This window comes from Vicugna pacos, chromosome 25 (assembly GCF_048564905.1).
Source record: "Vicugna pacos chromosome 25, VicPac4, whole genome shotgun sequence".
Taxonomy (NCBI): domain Eukaryota; kingdom Metazoa; phylum Chordata; class Mammalia; order Artiodactyla; family Camelidae; genus Vicugna; species Vicugna pacos.
The window spans coordinates 38844141-38861385 of NC_133011.1; the positions used below are offsets into that span (position 1 = coordinate 38844141).

The window sequence follows — 17245 nt, forward strand, 5'->3', positions numbered from 1 at the left end:
GACCTGCCCCAACCTGGCTGGCCCACACCCTCCCAGCCCAGCACACTCCCGCCCTGCCCACTGGAGAGACTTCTGTCCCCAGCGGCCTCCCCGTCTCTGGGCTGTGGACAGAGGCCTCAGCTGGCTCTGCAGCTTGCTTTGGTGTCCTCCTCTCTCTGTCCTCTGCCTGGCACTGGTCACTTTGCCTCTGACCTAACACTCCCACCCTCAGATAGGGTCACAGAGTGCCAAGCTTGTGCTGATGCCCTGGGGTGCCCAGTGCTGTGTCCCGGGGCCCGGGGGCCCGAGGAGGCGCTGGCCCTGCATTTCTGGGCTTCGGGCTCAGGGTTGCTAGTTTGACCCCCAGGGGCCCTGGGAAAAGGATCCCAGGGAGGCGAAGTGCCCACTGAGATGTCTGGACCTGGGGGGCAGGGAGAAAGGAGGCCCTCAGGGCAGGGCTTGGGTGCTGGATGTGCCTGCAGAGACGTGAGCGCGGACCGGGCCGGCTGCAGGATGGGAAGTCCAGCAGGACCTCTCGGAGGAGGGGCAGGGGCTGGGTTGCTGGGGGTAGGGGCGGGGTGTGGAGGCAAAACCTCAAGCCCTTATCATATCACCAGCCATGCCTCCCAGCTTTCTGGGCCCCAGGACCCTCCCCATCAAGTGCTCCATCCTCGGTGCTCCAGCCCGGCCGCCCCCTAGCACCCTGCCTGCATTCTGCCTTGTGACCATTGCTCTCTGTGTCTGTTTTGTCAACAAAGGCTATGTGCTCTTCTAGGCGAGGCCAGGAGCGCAGAGTCCCGCCTGGTGTGGAGTCCGTCTGTGGGTGCTGGGAAGACCTCCCACCTTCCCCCCCTGCAGTGCTCACAGGAAGGACTTGGGCCTCTTAGCACAACATCCCTCCGCACCACCCTGCCCTTCTCCCTGCAGGTCTCCGTGTTGGCCCTGGGACTCTGACTGCTTTTCTGTTGTGCTGGGCAGAGCCTGTGGGTGGTGGGGTGGAACGCACGGAGGCCCTGACCTGTCCCTCCCCTGGGTCCCTGTCCCTGACCTGGTAGGCCGTGCTGATGGTGAGTGGGGCCGGAGCACAGACGGAGACCAGCCCTGGGCCTGCGCCAGTGGCCATCCCTGCCGATGGACACATCCCAGAAGGTTTGATGAGGCAGGATCTGCCACAGGGAGGGTGGCCCTGGGCTGGAGATTTGGGGTTGGCTCAGACTAAGGCTCTTTGGAGAACTGGCTCCATAGATCAGGTCTGGGCTCCAGACCCCCAGGCCTTTCCTCCTGGCAGGCTCCTGGGGAAGCAGCTCCAGAGGTGGGCCTCACCTCTCCCCACCGCATGGAGTCAGGTCAGGGCCGCCTCGTGGCGCTGGGGGTCCCAGGAGGTGCTGCCCTCCTTGAAGCAGTTACTGGACCAGTGGGACCTGCCCAAGGGTGGAAGGTGGAGCTGAGGTGCCTTCTGGGACCCTGGGAGGCAGAGTGAGGGGGACAGGCGGGAGTCCCTGAGGAGCCCCACAGCAGCCTTCCAAGCCCGGCGAGGCCACCTACCTGGCTGGCTAGTCCCAGGCTCCCTGGGGTTCGTTTAGGGCAGCTGGGGTCTGGATTGATAAGGCAGGTAATGTGGGGGTCCCCGGGCCCTCATCCACGGAGAGAGTCGCCCTGAGCTCCGAGGCCTCCCCACATTCTTCTGGCACAAGTCTCCTTGGCAGGTGACGGGGAGGTGCCCGCAAGGCCTTGGGAAGCAGCACACAGGGCTCTGTGACAGAGTGGTGACTGGAAAAGGGTAGGGGATGCCAGGTGGGGAGGGGTGACTCACTTGGGCTAAGGAGCATGGAAGCTGCTGGAAAAACAGGTTTGGGGGATTGGATTTCTTGTCGGCCCAGTGGAGCCACAGGACCCACGGGTGTCAGGCCAACTGGGAGCAGTGGTCTGGTGTGAGGCCCCGGGGCAGTGGGCTCCCCACTCGTGGGGCTGGACGAGGCCCCTGTACCCCTGGTCCACCTCCATGGGGCACCTCAGGCTTTATGGTGGCTGTGTGCCCTGGAAGCAGGTCTAGACACCAGAGCAGAGGTAGCAGCTGGGTTCTGTTTCGTGGGAAGGAGGCCTTTGCCCCTGGCAGGGCTGCCCACCAGGACGTGAGCTGCCTCTCCTGGGGGCTTCCTAGCAGAGGCATCAACCCCAAACACAATTTACTTGTGGAAGAAAGTGGGTGGTGCCAGTGGCAGGAGCTTCCAGAGAACTGCAGGTTATCAGGACAGTGCAGTCTGAGAGGGCTTCCTGCAGGCAGTGACCTGGCCATGGTCTTACAGGCAGGATTCAGGGGAGAGAGGAGCTTTTGTGGAGAGAGGAGCCCTGAAGTTGGCCCCTTCCAACACCTGTTATTAGTGAGGAAGTGGGGGCCAGTGGGGGCCGGGAGTGGTCACCCCAGGAGTGGGCAGGACCTGGGACTTTCTATCACCGCCAGCCTCTCCTTCCCTCCTCCTTCGCAGGCTGAGGAGAGCTCCTGCTTTCTGGAAACTGAGCCCTCCCAGCCAGCCCGAGGTCCCTAGGCCTGACTGTACCAGCAGGCGTGACGCCCAGGAGAGGACTTGAAGGGGTGCGGGGCTGAGAATACCACCACCCCTGCCCCCCAAACCCTGCCTGCCTCCTGAACTCGGCTGGCCAGGGAGCCAGGCGCGGGACAAGCCCAGGCCCTTGCCTGCAGCCCGGGTTCTCCTGCCCAGGCCCCCTCCCCTCCTCCTGCCCTCTCCCCCTGCTCTCAGCCCAGGGTGTGTGGAGGCAGAAGTGAGGCCCAGACCTCCCAGCTGTCAGGACCACCAGGGTTACGCGAAGTGGGAGCGTGGCCCAGAGAGGGAAGTGCCAGCACAGCGGCCACCCCAGGCCTTCAGAAAGTGCAGCCCTGGGAAGGCCCTGCCCTGGACTGAGGGTGGGCACCAGGGCGGGCAAGTCAGGCCCGGGTCAGGCACCCCAGCCATGGGCCGAGCCCGGCCTCTGCGGCCTCAGGTCACCATAGGGGCAGCGCTGGCCCAGGCTGCAGCCCGAGCACCTGAGTGTGCCCCCCGCCTCTGGCGCCCGCTCACCCCTCCCTCGTTCCACCAGCAGCGTCTGAGAAGGACCCACACGTGCCAGGCACGGAGGGTGTGATGGAGACTGAGAGACGCGGTCCAGCCCACTCTCAGGGCCCCTGACTAGGGAGATGGGGATGGACACATGACACGGTGTGAACCCTGCGTGGGCCGAGGGGCCTGGGGGAGCGCTCCCACGGTGGAGCAGGGCAGGGCCTCCGGCCACAGCAGCCAGGGCCTGGGTCAGAGGCCCTGCCTGGCCCTGAGGGCCCTACTCCTTTCCCGTATCTCCCTTCTTCCCTACCTGGGGTGAGGTGACTGCCCTGTGAGTCAGGCAGCCGAGGGATGCAGTGTCTCCCTCGGGCCTGTTCTGTCCCTTTTAGTCACACACAGGTGTGGGGCCTCCCTCCCTGACACAGAAAGGGCAGGGCCTCCCCAGGGTCACCCAGCCAGCTAGTGGGAGCCAGAGCTGGGCCTGGCCCCCCGCCTGGGGCGCTTCCCACACACCGAGGCCTCCCCTCTGTTCCCTCCTGACGCGTGAGAGTCACCTTCACACCCAGAGCCCCAGGCCTCAATATGGGTCTCTCACCTGCATCCCAGGGCCTGATGTGGCCCCCACCTATCCTAGATCAGCCCCTGGGACCTTGGCCGCCTGTGGGGCTTCTGGATGCAGTTGGTGTCCCTGGCCTGGGCTAGAGGCTGGAGTTCAAGGCTGGCTCTGCACCTCTGCGCTGGCCTCTCCTACCTGCGGGGCTCCTCTCTCCTGCTCTGCTAAATGGCAAATCCAAGGAGGAGCCACACAGGCAGCCCTTCCCTGCCTCGGGGCACAGCCTGTTCCTGGGAATGGCCAGACTGGAGCCCTAGGTTTCCGAGGGCCAAGAGAGACAAACTGTCCTGCGAAAGGCCCTACAGGGCCCCGGCACCTAGGACCAGCACCGGGCACCACTCCACAGGGCCCTGCAAGGGCACCGACTGCCAGCTTCTCTGGCCGTGTCCTCAGGAGACAGCGGGACCTGGGGAGCTGGTGATGAAGCCCTCAGGGTACAAGCTGTGCCCTTCCGTGGCAGCGCAGGCGTAGGCTCTGGGGCAGTGAGCACAGGCTCTTTTCACTTTCCTCCCTCGCTCCTCTGCCCTCACTTGCTCCCAACACCTGTCCACACCTCTATCCACCCACCTTCCACCCATCCATCCCTCATGCATGCAAACATCCATCCATCCATCCACCCATCATCCATCCATCCATCCATTCATGTATCCATGAACCCACCTATCCATCCATCCATCTACCCATCTGCCCATCCAACCACCCATCTACTCATCCACTCATACCACTTCTGTGTCCTCTGGGAGACAGTTACAGTCATGTTTCTCTCCCTCCTCTCTCCTCTTCCCTTTCTCATTTATCCCTTCTCTCACACCTGCCCCTGACAAGAGGAAACAGTAATTCTCAAAGACCATGGCGTGAAACCTGCAGGACTCTAGAGCCTGAGGTCTGCAGGCAGGCAGCTCTGGGATTTGCAACACTTGACGTGCAGACACTCTCTTTTACTTAAGATTATATGTGAAGGGAGGTGGGGGACATCGTTGAGCCTAACCCTTAAGAGGGAAATAAATACCTGAGGGTATCGTGGGCTCTGTCGGTTTGTCTGTCTGTCTTTGGCACCACTACCTTTCACACGGAGCAGTGTGAATTCCTCTCCTTGACAACCCCCCGCCCCAGTCACTTTGCCCCCTGCCCCTTGGTGCTGCCGCTCCTTACGCCCCACTAACACACTGCCAGGGCAGCCTGGAAGTTCTGAGAAAGGTTTTGCAGAAACACCGGATGAAACTCTTGGATTCGGACTATGGTTCCCCCAAGTATGTGTGGGAAAGGGCGTCTGTCTTCCAGTGAGACCCCGATTTCAGACGTGGACAACCTCTGTCCAAACCCTGCGTCTTACAGACAAGGTTCCTGATGCTCGTCTGGATACAGGACGACGAGAGCCGGCCTGGCTGCGTCTCCAGCAGCCACGGGGTGCTGTCCTCACGTGGCCGGGGAGCTGAGAGACCAGGTGTCTTCTCCTCCGGGCCTCGGGTGGCTGCCGAGATTGGAGTCTGGAGCAGCTCAGCTCAGCCGCTCTCTGCCAGCCTGGTGGCCCCAGGGACCCGACTCTGGCACCAGTCCCAGTCCATGGTTTGCATGTTGTGGCAGCCCGCTCTGGGTGTGGGGACAGGCCCCCAGGGCAGGGAGTCGGGGCCCAATCTGCCAGGAGCTCATTACTACAATCACAAGGGCTTAGGCGATCGAGGGGTTTGTGTCATCCCAACCTGGGCATGTTATGTAAGAAGGGAGCATGGGTGGCCCCCTGGGAAGCCGAGGTGCTGGCTGGAGGGAGGCCCAGGAACCCCCAGGCTGTGCCCGGAACAGATGAGGTGGCTCTGACTGGAGCCCCAGGGCAGGTGCAAGGGTTGGGGCTAAGGGTCCCTTTCTGACTGGCTTCCAGCCTTGGAGCTGCCATAGCTCCGTACATTTTGCATCTCAGCCCAACCCCCTGAGTTCAAGCCACTGCCTCCCTGCCCTCCCAGCCCGGCCTTCCCTCGGGTGTTTCAGGAATAACAGGTCGCAGCCTGAGCCCTCGATAGGCGGCCTCACCCCTACGCTACCCAAAAATGCTCCACCCTATACCGGCAGCAGGAGCAGGGGGCTCAGGGGCAGAGCCAGCCTCCCTGCCCCCCTGCTCTGCTGGTGCCTCCGCTGCCCATCCACGGCCTCCAGGAAGTCCCTCTAGCCCCTCCCTGCCTTGGGGCCTTTGCACCTGCTGTCCTGCTGCCCTCCCACGGCCAGATCACAGCCACAGTCTCGCCCTCAGGGAGGCAGGTGAGCCCTCCAGCACCCAGCTTGCTCCCCAGACCCCGGCAGACACCGCGGGCCTCTGCTGTCTTGTCGGTTGGCCAGCTGTGGTCCCCGTGTCTGCTCTGTCTCTGTGGTGTCTCAGCACCTATGATCCTGCTATAAGTAGGGGCTCTCTGAGTGTCTCTCGATTTGTGACTGTGGGGTAGCTTGGCAGGGGGTTGTGAAGAGAACGCAGGCTCTGGTGCAGACGCTCTGGCACTGGGCGCTGGGGGCCTGGAAAGCGCTTTGTGCCTCAGTTTCCTCATCTGTAGTGAGGAGACTTGTATCTGGAGACAGCCTCCTTGCCCCGCCCCAACTTCTGGGTGCAGCCGCTCCCGGTGGAGGTGGCCCTGTGTCGTCATGGGATATCTGGGAGATTTTCCGTTGGGGCTTATAGGGGTGGGGCCTGCCCCAGAGGGGAGGTTCGTCAGACAGGAGAGTGAAGAAAGGAAATTTCCACTTTCCTTAAGAAAAGAAACCCCAAGTTTCTAAGGCTGGGTGGGGTGGTCCCAGCCTGAGCCCCGATTCTGCCGCTGGATGGCCGCCCCGTGCATCCCCAGACAGCCTCTTCCTGGGCCCCCGGCGGCTGTGCAGGCAGACTGCGCTGGAGGCTCAGAGCGGCCCTGAGGGAACCCCCACGTTCTGTCTCCAGGCAGGGCACTCTCAGCCCGTCTTGTCCTCCAAATGGTCCAAGGTGCAAACAGCAGACAGAAGCCCCGTAAGAGGGCAGGCTCCGCCAGGACAGTGGTTCCTCTGCTTCCCTGCACGTCTCCGGAGCCCTGGGCTCCCCCATGGGATGGCCAGGACAGCCCTGTCACAGGCACAGGGGACCAGCCGCGGCTGGCCACCCCGGCTGCAGGGGTCCAGAGACGTGGCTGCGGGAAACAGGCAGGGCCTTCGTCCCTTCAGGGCAGGTAGGGGGCTTCCTGAGGAAAGGCCCTGGGCAGAGGTGCGGGGGAGCAAAATTCTGGAGCCGTGGGGACTTTTGGCCCTGGGAGGAGACTCAGAGCCCTGGGAGCCTGGTGTGCCCGGGCCAGGGGTGTAGGACAGTGGAGGGAGGGCCACACAGAGCTGACCATCTATGCTGGGGCACGCTGAGGCTCAGGAGGGCTCCCCAGGTAATGCCACGTCAACCTGCAACTTGAGATTTGCCGAAAGCGCGTCTCGGCCACGCAGGCCGGGGCGTTCGGCACAGACGCGGCTTCTTAGAGAGCGAGGGAAGGGCTGTTCCCCTGCCTGAGCGTGCGGGGCAAGGACCCCCCACCCATAAGGGGCCCCCGCCCACCTCCAAGGCCCAGGAGGTTCCCAAGCTCAAGGACGAGAAAACGCCCTGCGGGCTCACCAGCGCCGAGAATGAGCTCGGAGCAGCTCTGCAGCTTTATTGTCTTATCTCTGCACATCCTGGACGGGGCTGCCCCTGGGGAGGAAGGACGCCCACAATTTCTGTGGCCCATCCCACAGTGGGCAGCCGGGGGAATAATGAAAAGGCCCGTCTTCACCTGGCAGGAGCTGGCAGGGCTGCCCGTGGCCTTCCAGAAACCCCATCCCCTCCCTGGACTTCTGCACACGGAGCCCCAGAATGAGAGCCCTGGGAGGCGGGTCCTGCTGGCTCTCCCCTGGGTGCCCGGCTCCAGGGAAGCCTCGGGGTTGTGGGGGGAGGTCCGTGATGAATGAACTCACCAGCTGACCCACGGACAGGAAGCGCGGGTGGGCCAAGGGAGGGTGAACGAATATGCATGAACACGGGAGTAGCTGGTGGGCGGTTTGAAAGCCCGGCCCTCGGACTTGCCGCCCCAGCTCAGGCAGCTCTGGCCACAGAAGGCAGCAGATGGGCCCTATGGCCCCGGAGCTCAGGGGGTCCTATGAGGCAGAGTCTGAGGGAGAGGAACCCCCAGCGCAAGGCCCTGGAGCGGGGTGGAGGGTGCTGGGGTGAACTGAGGCACTTCCCACCCTCGGAAGGGGCTGCAGCTCTTCCCTCATCAGTGGGTTCCCCGAGGCAGGAGGAGAGCTTCCCTCCTGAGGGGCTGGTGCGGCCCGGGGGAGGTGGGGAGGAATGGCAGGGAAGTGGGGGTGTGCCGGGGCTGGGGGATGCGCAGCCTGGAGACGGACCCTGGGCAGCTGCGTCCAGGTTGAGAGGGGTCAGGCAAGACCGAGGGCCAGTCCGTAGCTGGTGGGCTCACCAGGCAGCCTGGAGCAGCGCCCACAACAGGCTGGCCGAGGCGCTGATCCACAGGGCCCCGTGGCTGCCCGTCAGGCCCATGGCCGCGCTACGGTTGCACTGGCTGCCCTGACAGCAGTAGACGGACAGCGCCCGGCCATCGGAGGACACAGTGCTGTTGGGGCTCGTCGGGGCACAGGACTTCATGACCAGGATGCCGCCGGGATTGGCTGTAGAGAGAGGGGCGAGTGCCCATGGGCGGCGTGCTCTGTGGCCACCCAGCCAGCCAGCCCTCGGGATGGTGAGGCCCCACGCCCAGCCCCTCTTCCCCTTCTCTCTGGCAGATGTGTGGGAGCTCTTCTCCGCTCTGGGTTTCAGGGCCCAGAGGAAATGCCAGGCCCTGCTCGCCTCGGTCCCTTTCTGGGACTGAAAAGACTTAGGAAGTGGTGGCTAGAGGATTAAAAGGCCCAGGGCGGCCTCAGTTGCCTTTTGAGCTTCACATCCAGAAGGGAAGGGAAGGGGCTGGGAGAGGGAGGCAGGGCTGACAGCAGCCCCTCAGGGTGAGCAGGGCTCTTGGGCAGGACGGCCTCCTCTGTGGACACTGGGGCGGCTGAGCCAGGCTCCTGAGACAACGGTGCAGGTGGCTCAGAGCCCAGGAGTGCTGGCTCAGCATGCCTTGCTCCCCTTAACCCTTCCTACTCAGAACGTGCTTGAAACTGTGACCCTGACAAAGGGACTCCTATTTGCAGCTGGTCCAGAAATCAGAGAGGGCTGGAGGGTCATCTCCAGGTGCTTCAGTTTCCTCGTCTTGAGAATGTGGATAAAAAGAGGACCAACTTCTGCAATTGCTTGGGGGCTAAGTGGGTTCAGTCATGAGTAGCGCTGAGAGCGGGCTGCATAAACGTCCGCTTTTAGACAGCATAGTTAGGAGCAGTGTTTAGGGAGCGGGGCATCAGAGCCACCAGGGCCATGAAGGACATGGCCCTCTGAGGCCTTGGCCAAGCAGAGAGACAGAGCCACCAGCTCCCAGTGGATCAAGGCTGTGCCTTGACCAGAGGCCAATGCAACCAACTGCAGGGCCTCGAGCAAAGGCTAACTCTCTAGGGTGGGCAGCAGTCTCCCCCCGGGAGGCCACCTCTGGGGACATACCCCCTGGGGCAGTGCCAGGTGGGACACCGGACAGGGCCATGTCTCTGCCTCTCACCCGGCAGCGATACAGTCATTAGTTGCTGCTCTGCTCAGTAACCTACATAAGGAGTTGTGTTGCTGTGGGTAGAGTGTAACAGGGGCGATTCCGGTGGAACAAGCAGGACCCTGCGGGGCCCTGCCAGGCACAAGCCTCTCCATGCCCCTGCTTCTTCGCTGGCTTCCCTGAGCTCCAAAGGGCAGACTCAAGCAGGACAATTAGGACAAGAGTCACATGGCTCCTGGTTCCTCCTGAAGGGACACAGGTAACAGTCTGACACATACCTTCAACTTGTTCTGCAGAAACTAAGAACCCCACCCAGTGAAGGGTGATGACTGTATGCCGACCCCAAGCACTCGACCCCAGACTGGCTGGAACCAGAAGGTCACGATTCTAGAAAATCCCCCTGTTACCTCACCACCAACCAATCAGAACCATCCACGAGCTCATCACCCACCCTGAGGCCCCCATCCTCCCTGAAAGCCATTGGGGAGTTCGGGGCTTTTGAGCACGAGCTGTCCATTCTCCCTGCTTGACGCCCTGCAAATAAATGCTGCGCGTTCCTTCACCACAAGCCGGTGTCAGTAGATTGGCTTTGCTGCATGCAGGTGAGTGGACATGAGTTTGGTTTGGGAACCATATCTAACCCATTTCTGAGTTACTGCTAAGGAGATGTAGCAGGCGCTGGTGACACTGCCCAGCATGGCCACATCCTTGCTGGGATCTCCAAGCTCCAGCTTCCTGGCATGAGAATTGGGATATTTGGCTGGGGCTGTTAGAGGACTGAATGAGAAGATGGACTGATACACTGGGCCCAGTGTCCAGCAGGGCCTGGCTGTTTGCTGTGAGGACCTCCGAGGGACCGTGGTCTCAGACTCCTCCTCACCATCGGATCCACAGAAGCCGAGGCCCAGAGACCACCCCGTCTCCCCAGTGTTGCCCAAGGGAGCCAGCCAGAGTTCACCACCCCACTACCATCCCCACAGCCAGATGAGAAAGCCGCAGCTCGGGGAGGCACTTTGGGTGGTGCCAAGATCATCTACGAGCACCTGCCATCGCCCAGCCCCGAACCTGCCAGAGGGCCCTTGTCCCTGCACTGGCTGCTCCAGGACCACCCCCCGCACCCCCGACCCTGCCCTCCTGGGGCCCCGCCCGCACCCTGACCCTGCCTGTCACTGTCACCATCAGCCCTCACTCACGAGCTGGGGCCCCAGTGCAGTGGCTCAGGCCTGAAGAGGGGGTCCTGGGAGGTTGGAAGAAGGATTGGGTCTGTTCTGGGGGTGTGGTGGAGGCTGGCAGCCCAGGGAACCTAGAGACGGCAGTTCCAGGTGTGGCGGGGAAAGGTGGGCAAAAGGTCCAGCACAGCGGGAGGTGAGGCTGGAGCCCTGGAGAGGCACGCCGCTGGCTAGGCTGCCCTGCTGCCTTGCGGGGCTGTGACACAGGCTAGGCCTTCAGGCATCCCTCTGCCTGCGTCTAAATCCGAGTACCACCTGCTCCCTCCCTCCCAAATATTTCACGTGGACCCCTTCAAACTTGAACTGGGAAGCCCACGTCGGCCCCGCTGTGACAGCTTTGCTGGGTGGCTGCAGGAGCTTCTCTTAACTGACCCTCACAATGGACACGTGAGTAGCACAGAAAAGGACGAACGGTAGTCCCTGCCACCCACCGCCCAGGCTGGGCCCCACTGCTGGGTTCCTACTGGAGGGTGTGCTGTCCTTAAGGGTCTGGACCTGGGTGGGGCAGGGGGCTGCTGGCTGGCCAGGCCGGGCCGGCGGCGGGGTCGGCGTGGGTACTCAGTGGCCAGCGTGATCACACAGAACCTGTCGGTCGGGGAGCACTGGCCACAGCACACGTGGCCGCACAGGGCCCGGACTGGGGAGAGGAAGCACAGGGCCGCAGTCAGCTTGGGCTGGGGCTGGGGCAGCCATCAGGCTGGGGGGCCTGGGGGCCTGGGAGGGGCTAGGCTGAGTGCATCCTCTCCCTCCCTCGCACTACAGGTGCTCCTGGTCCCCTGGGACAGGCTGAGGGGCTCAGGATTTGGCAGCTGTGACTGATGCTCCCTGCGGGCCCTGTGTGTGTAGGTGCTGGTCTGGCAGCGGGAGGGAGGGTGTAGGTGGTGCCTGGGGGTCTGGAGGTGGCCCCCTGGGGACAGAGGAGGGTCGACTTCAGAGGCGATCTGGGTCCTAGTTTTCACTGTCCCTGTCCCTCTCTGGGCCACGGTGTCCTCACCTACAAGATGAGGCTAATGGCAGTGGACTGCTCAGCCTTGCCGGAAGAGGGTGGATGATCCCACGCTCGCACGAAGCATGGGGCTCCTGCCCCTCCTGCCTTCACGGGGGCTCCAGGCCCAGGACTGTGGCCTGGGCTGGAGGACTGAGGCTCTGAGTATTCTGCACACAGTAGGTGCTAAGGGCTGTTTATTACCAGGAGGGAAAGGCTCTGGCCCTCCATGCCTGGGGCCTGCTGGTGCACCCCACCCCACGCCGGTGGACAGGGAGTCTGGAGCAGGAGTCCCAGGCCTCACCTCTGCACCCAGCTCTCTTTTGAGAAGTGAATTTGCCAACTTCCCAGTCCACACGGCCGGCCTCGCACCCTTGCCTGAGCGTCCCCTCCATCTGTCTTTCCAGCCTCCCCAATCTGAGATTGATCCCCAAGGCGCCTCCTCCCAGCTGCAGGCCCCCTTCCCCTCCACCTTGCACCCCGAGGGCTTCCCCGGAGAGCTGGCGCCACCCTTCCCCACGCCAACCCCACGCCCAGAGGGAGCAGATGGGGCTAATTATCCCTGCGTGATGCTCGTCCAGCTGATAATCACAGGTTGTCTCACCTACTCCCCGGTGACCCCAAAGCAGCAGGTGCTCTTGTTCAAGGTCATAAAGCCAGGTCATCAGGTAGGGGCAGAGCTGGGGCTGGAGGTGGGGGTGACCATTTCCTTTTTCTGGTTTAACACCGAGAGTCCCACCTCCCAGAAATCCCCTTTGTCCCAGGAAACAGGACAATTGACCACCCTGGCGGGAACCCATGTCCCGCTGCCGGCCTGAGTGTGGCAGCCTTGGACCTCTCCCCGGGGCCTTTCACCCGTAAGAGGTAGATCTGCCAGAAACTATGCCCAAAGGGACACCAAACCTCTCTGTGTCTGGCTGGTCAGGGAGCAGCCACAAGGGGTCCCCCTGGCTCCCTAACCCTAACCCTGCAGCCCCCACCCAGGCTGCTGCCGCAGACCCTGAGACCGGAGCCAGTCCTGCCTGGCAACTGTCTGTCCTTGTCCCTCCCACCTAGGTCAGCGTCCCTTACCCAGGACAGTGCACAGAGCGGCCAGAAGCAGAAACACCAGGAGTGGCCTCATCGTGGGGCACCCGCCAGCTGGAGCTGGGGGCAGCCGGTCCCAGGTGCCTTTATATGCCAGCTCACCGGTGCGGGCAGACCTGGTCGTTTAGCCGGGGGTGAGCTTGGGTAGCACGGCCAGCCTGACTCATGCTGCCTGGGCTTCCCTTTGTCCCACCCCCAGAGGCCCCAGGGGCTCTCAGAAGGTGACACAGCCTTGCCCTGGGGTCTGGTCCGGGGGTCACGGCTCTGCCCTGGGGTCTGGGGAGACACAGTCCTCCTGAGCGCTTTCAGCAGCCACCTCCCCTGTGCCTCTCCCTTGGGCCAGGCAGACAGGGAGGCCCCAAACTGAGGCACAGGCTGAAAACTGGCTTTGGACCAGTGTGTCTCAACCTATGGTGTGCACATACATCACCAGTAGAATGCTGCTTCTGACTTGGAGACCCAGGTGAGACCTGAGACTCTGCATTCCGAGTGAGCTCCTGGGGTGCTGGTTCTGCTGGGCTGTGGGGCCAACCGATGGGGCCGGACAGAGCCAGAGGCACACCCCACCGTCCCAGTCGGAGCTGAATTGCTGTCCACCAGGCCTTCAGGCCTTAGAGGACCATGGGTGACAAGGGCGCCCTGGGGGGTGGGGGCAGATGCAGGAAACAGCCGGCTCAGTGGGCTGCTCCCAGTTTGTGTATCAGGGTCTGGCTGGGATTCTAGAGGCCGAGGGGTGGGCGCTCCTATCTCCTGGTGTCTCCACTCATCCCCTCCCAGGGCCACAGCGGCTCTCTCTCCTGGCGGCTACAGTCCCCTTCCCAAGGACCACAGCCACCCTCTGGGTGCAACTCTGACTGGGCCACAGTCTGCTGAAAGTCCCGCCGCGCCCACTCTCTGAGTAAGTTGGCCTCCCCGTCGGCCTCCAGGGCGGACTCTCATGCCTCGAGCCCTCCCCGTCTGGGCCTGGCCTGTGCCCTAGAGGTACCTGCTGGGGGCTGCGTTCTTTTCCAGGGCCCCTGTGGGGTCTCTCTGCACCCGCCCACAGAGGATGGGCTCAGGCGCTGGGGGCACAGGTGGCACAGGGTGGCTGCTGGGAGGGGGCGGAGGTGGAGCTGGTGCACAGGCTGGGAGCCCCTGCATGCTCACTGGGGCCTTGCCGTGCCGGGGGGGTCAGGTCCTGGGCTGGGGCCAGGGTCTCTCTGTGCAGCCAAGGAGCCTGGGACTTCAAGTCACAACGGACTGTCCAGTTTATTCAGATGGTATATTTGTCAATGATATTTTATTTTAACTTTTTTAAAGCTTCTTTTAGAATTTTCGTATTTTTGGCCATATGGTATGTGGGCTCCCATTTGCCCCAGCCCCTCAAAGCTAAGGGTGGGGAAGAAACCAGAGCTCTGATCACTTCTTCTCAGATTAGTGCGCCTCTGTGAACTGAGATGGGATGGATGCTGCCTGAACAATCCTGCTGTCCACTCCGTGCCCTGCGCTGTGCTCTCCTCCATCCCCGCCACCCACCCCGTCCACTCCATATGCTCTCCTCCATCCATGCCACCCACTCCATCCACTCTACTTCAGTCAACACCCTTCAGCTCCATCCACACTATTCACTCCATTCTACCCCTCCCACTCCATCATCCCTCCCAGCTCGATGACCTCCTGCCGCCACAGGTCATGGCTGTGACCCGGCCTTGCCCAGCAGCCACCAGCTTCCCTGGCCTGAAGCCCAGCCTTGCCTGGAGCTGTCCTCAGATAGAAACTGGACTCTGAGGCCGGCGTGCCTTTCCCAAATCCACCTCAGCCCTCAGCCAGACCTGAGAAAGCTCCTTGATCTCGCTTCGAGGGGACGTGACTGGGAAGGGCAAGAAGGAGCCCATACTGGGACCCTGAGACGTGTGCTGTGTGTGGAGCTCCAGGCAATGGGCTGGCCCTAGGCCCAGCTCAGAGGCCAGTAGGGGAGGCCAGACCCAGCCTTGGTCTTGTGTGAGTGCAGTAGAGAGGCTGTGGGAGAGAGAGAGAGGCTGGGGCTCTGGGTACCCCCTGGCCCAGGCAACCAATGGTCGTTTGTCCAGGAGTTGCTGATTCCCACTCAGTGCCAGGCTTGGGCAGTGGGTGCCAGGGGTGCAGGGACGAGAGACTGGGGGCTGAGGAGAACAGGGGTCCTGCGTTAACAGAGGTCAGTCTGGTGACACACTTGGGGGCCCTGTGCACAGCACTGATCTACCAGCCCCAGCAGCCCCTGCCTGCAGAAGGCACCAGGTGGGCTGCGTTTTGAAGTAGGGATGAGGAGGGAGAGCCCTGAATGAAGAGGAGGAGCCAGTGCAGAACAAGAGGCAAGCGGGTGAATTCCGGGAACTCTGACAGACAAAGACGAGTGGATTTCACCCAGTGGGCACAACTGCTCAACTGAGGTCTATCTTCTTGGGGATCTGTGAGCGCTTCCTCCCCCAACAGGGTGATACGGGAAGGACTGAGCGTGGTGACGCACTGTGCAGTCCTGTGGGGCACCAGCCGCCCAGGAGCTGGGCGCAAGGGTGGCACCGCCCTCCTTAACCTAACCAGGCACCTGAAACTCCCTCTTTTACAAGCTGGGTGTTCTCCAATTAAGGCCCGGACTCCCACCCCAGGCCACAATTAACGCATGGCCTCCTCTGCCTGGCTTTGGCCTCCACTCGCCAGCATGGCTGAGAGGGAGACACGGAGCTCCCTGTCCGCAGGTGGGCAGGGCAAGTGAGGAAACCCAGGCAGCAGTGAGGCCCTGGACTGGATGCTCGACCTGGACCCTGCCAGCCTGGGGGACCCTGATCCCAGCCTCCAGGAAAAGACCTTGACCACAGCTATGAACCTCAAGGCCCCCACCTGAACAGGAGGCTGAGTCCTGCTCCCGCCTCCCCCTTCCTCCCTCCGCTCCCTGCTTCTTACCCTTCCTCCAGCCCTGGGCTGGGGAAGGGCTGGTGAGGACCCAGAACTGAACTCAGGCCCCTCACTGTCTGGTGGGGCTGGGAAAGGGGTGTTCCTGTGCCTATCACACCAAGGAGGACTCCTGTGTCCGGACCTGATCACAGGCTGAGCCCCGACCCTGGTCACACCCTGACCTCTGACCCTGGTCACCCTGAGCCTGGGCTTTGGTCACATGCTGAGCTTTAGTCCCGGGCCCACGGCTAGTGTTGGAGAAGCAAAGAGAGGCCGGCCCATTCGGGGGCAGAGAGCCTCCAGAAGGGCTTCAATGGCAGCTGGAGAGATGGGGCTGGGGGACTTGCAGTGTCCCGAGTAGAAAGCTTGGTGTCCCGAGTTGCTCTGGCCGCTGCCCTTGGCCAGTCTCACCTCTTCCCTCCCTTCCTTCGCACTCAGAGCCCGGCACCTGCCTCAGCACAGCAGCCTTCCGCTTCCCTGCAGCGGGGAGAACACCAGCTTTCTGTCATCATGTTGAAGGGTCCAAGTCTCAGGCTGGGGTTCCCCAAGAGGAGGTGGAGGTTGGGGATAATTCACCCTGGGTCCCTGAGAGGGGTGGCTACTCCGGTTCCAGCCGGTTTGGGCCGCAAGGAGCCAGGATGCAGGAAGCCTGTGCTCCTGAGCGCGGGCAGCTGGTGGAATCCAGGAGAGAGAAGGCGAGGAACCGGATAAACAAGGGTGTTCCAGCTGCCACATCCTGCAGAGCACACCTGGGACAGCCCGGCCTGCCCTCCCCACAGGTTGGGGCTGAGGCATGGAGTGGGTGGCAAGCACTGCTAGCTCCCCAGTGAGGGGCACTGGAGGTGGGCCAGGAAGGGTGAATGAGAGCTCACCAGCCAGAGCAAGGGCCAAGGCGAACAGGGACAGCACGTCAGGGAACGTCTGTGTGGGAGCGGCTCCCCCTGCGATGGTGCCTTGGGTTCCGTTCCAGCAACACGCCATGGTAATTTCGGTGCACCCTGGGCAGAGCTGGCTGTGGAATTTCCCTCTCCGTTATCCTGTTTAATGCAGAGCCTACACGGCTCTGCCCTCCAGACTCCAGCTCTCTCCAGCGCCTGCTGCTGGCAAGGCGGGTGTGTGGGGGTAGAGCTGCCGCCAGAAGCCGGGCACAGCTGGTGGGTGTGCACCTGCGCCCATAGCGGCACCACGCACCCTGAGAAAGTTACTAAAGGGAGACTTCCTAAGATGGAGTCAGGAGGCCGGAAGGGGGAGCCCTCGTGCACATACCCCTCCAGTCAATACGGAGCCCAGCAGGAAGAGACCTACCCTGCATCTCCGGCAGGAATTGACACTGCTACCAGGGGAGGAAGGAAGATTTTCCCCCAGCCCAGCAACAGCCAAGCCAATGAGAGGCAGTCACAGCTCAGCCAGTGAAAAGCCACTATGCGTGGGATTCCCAACTCCAGTTTCCTCCAATGGACTGTTCGTTTAGAACAGCCCCTCCCAACTCCCCCTTCTCCTCTACAAAAGGGTTTCCTCTTCTTTGCTTTACCAGACTTGCTTGTCGTTTACCATAGTTGCATTCTCCGCGTATCCCAAATTGCAATCCTTTGCTGTTCCTGAATAAACCCATTTTTCTGGTAAAATAACTGGCTGTTCTGTTGTTTCAGGTTAGCAGCCCCCTCCTGTGGCCAAGACCATGCACCCCTCAGGGCTCCTGCAAACTTGGGGATGCTCCAGCCAAGCACTGGAAGACTCCTCTACAGGCAGCGTGGGCCTGGCTGAGCACATCC

The 17245-nt window shown here is 62.3% G+C and overlaps 1 long non-coding RNA gene across 1 annotated transcript; it reads left to right on the plus strand.

Annotated features, from left to right (window-relative positions):
* The first annotated feature begins 12814 nt into the window (after nucleotides 1–12814).
* Nucleotides 12815–17068, plus strand: LOC140689335 (uncharacterized). The gene is made up of 3 exons (XR_012064260.1): nucleotides 12815–13026; nucleotides 13341–13461; nucleotides 13976–17068. It is a non-coding gene; the product is annotated as an uncharacterized lncRNA (long non-coding RNA).
* The last annotated feature ends 177 nt before the right edge of the window (nucleotides 17069–17245 follow it).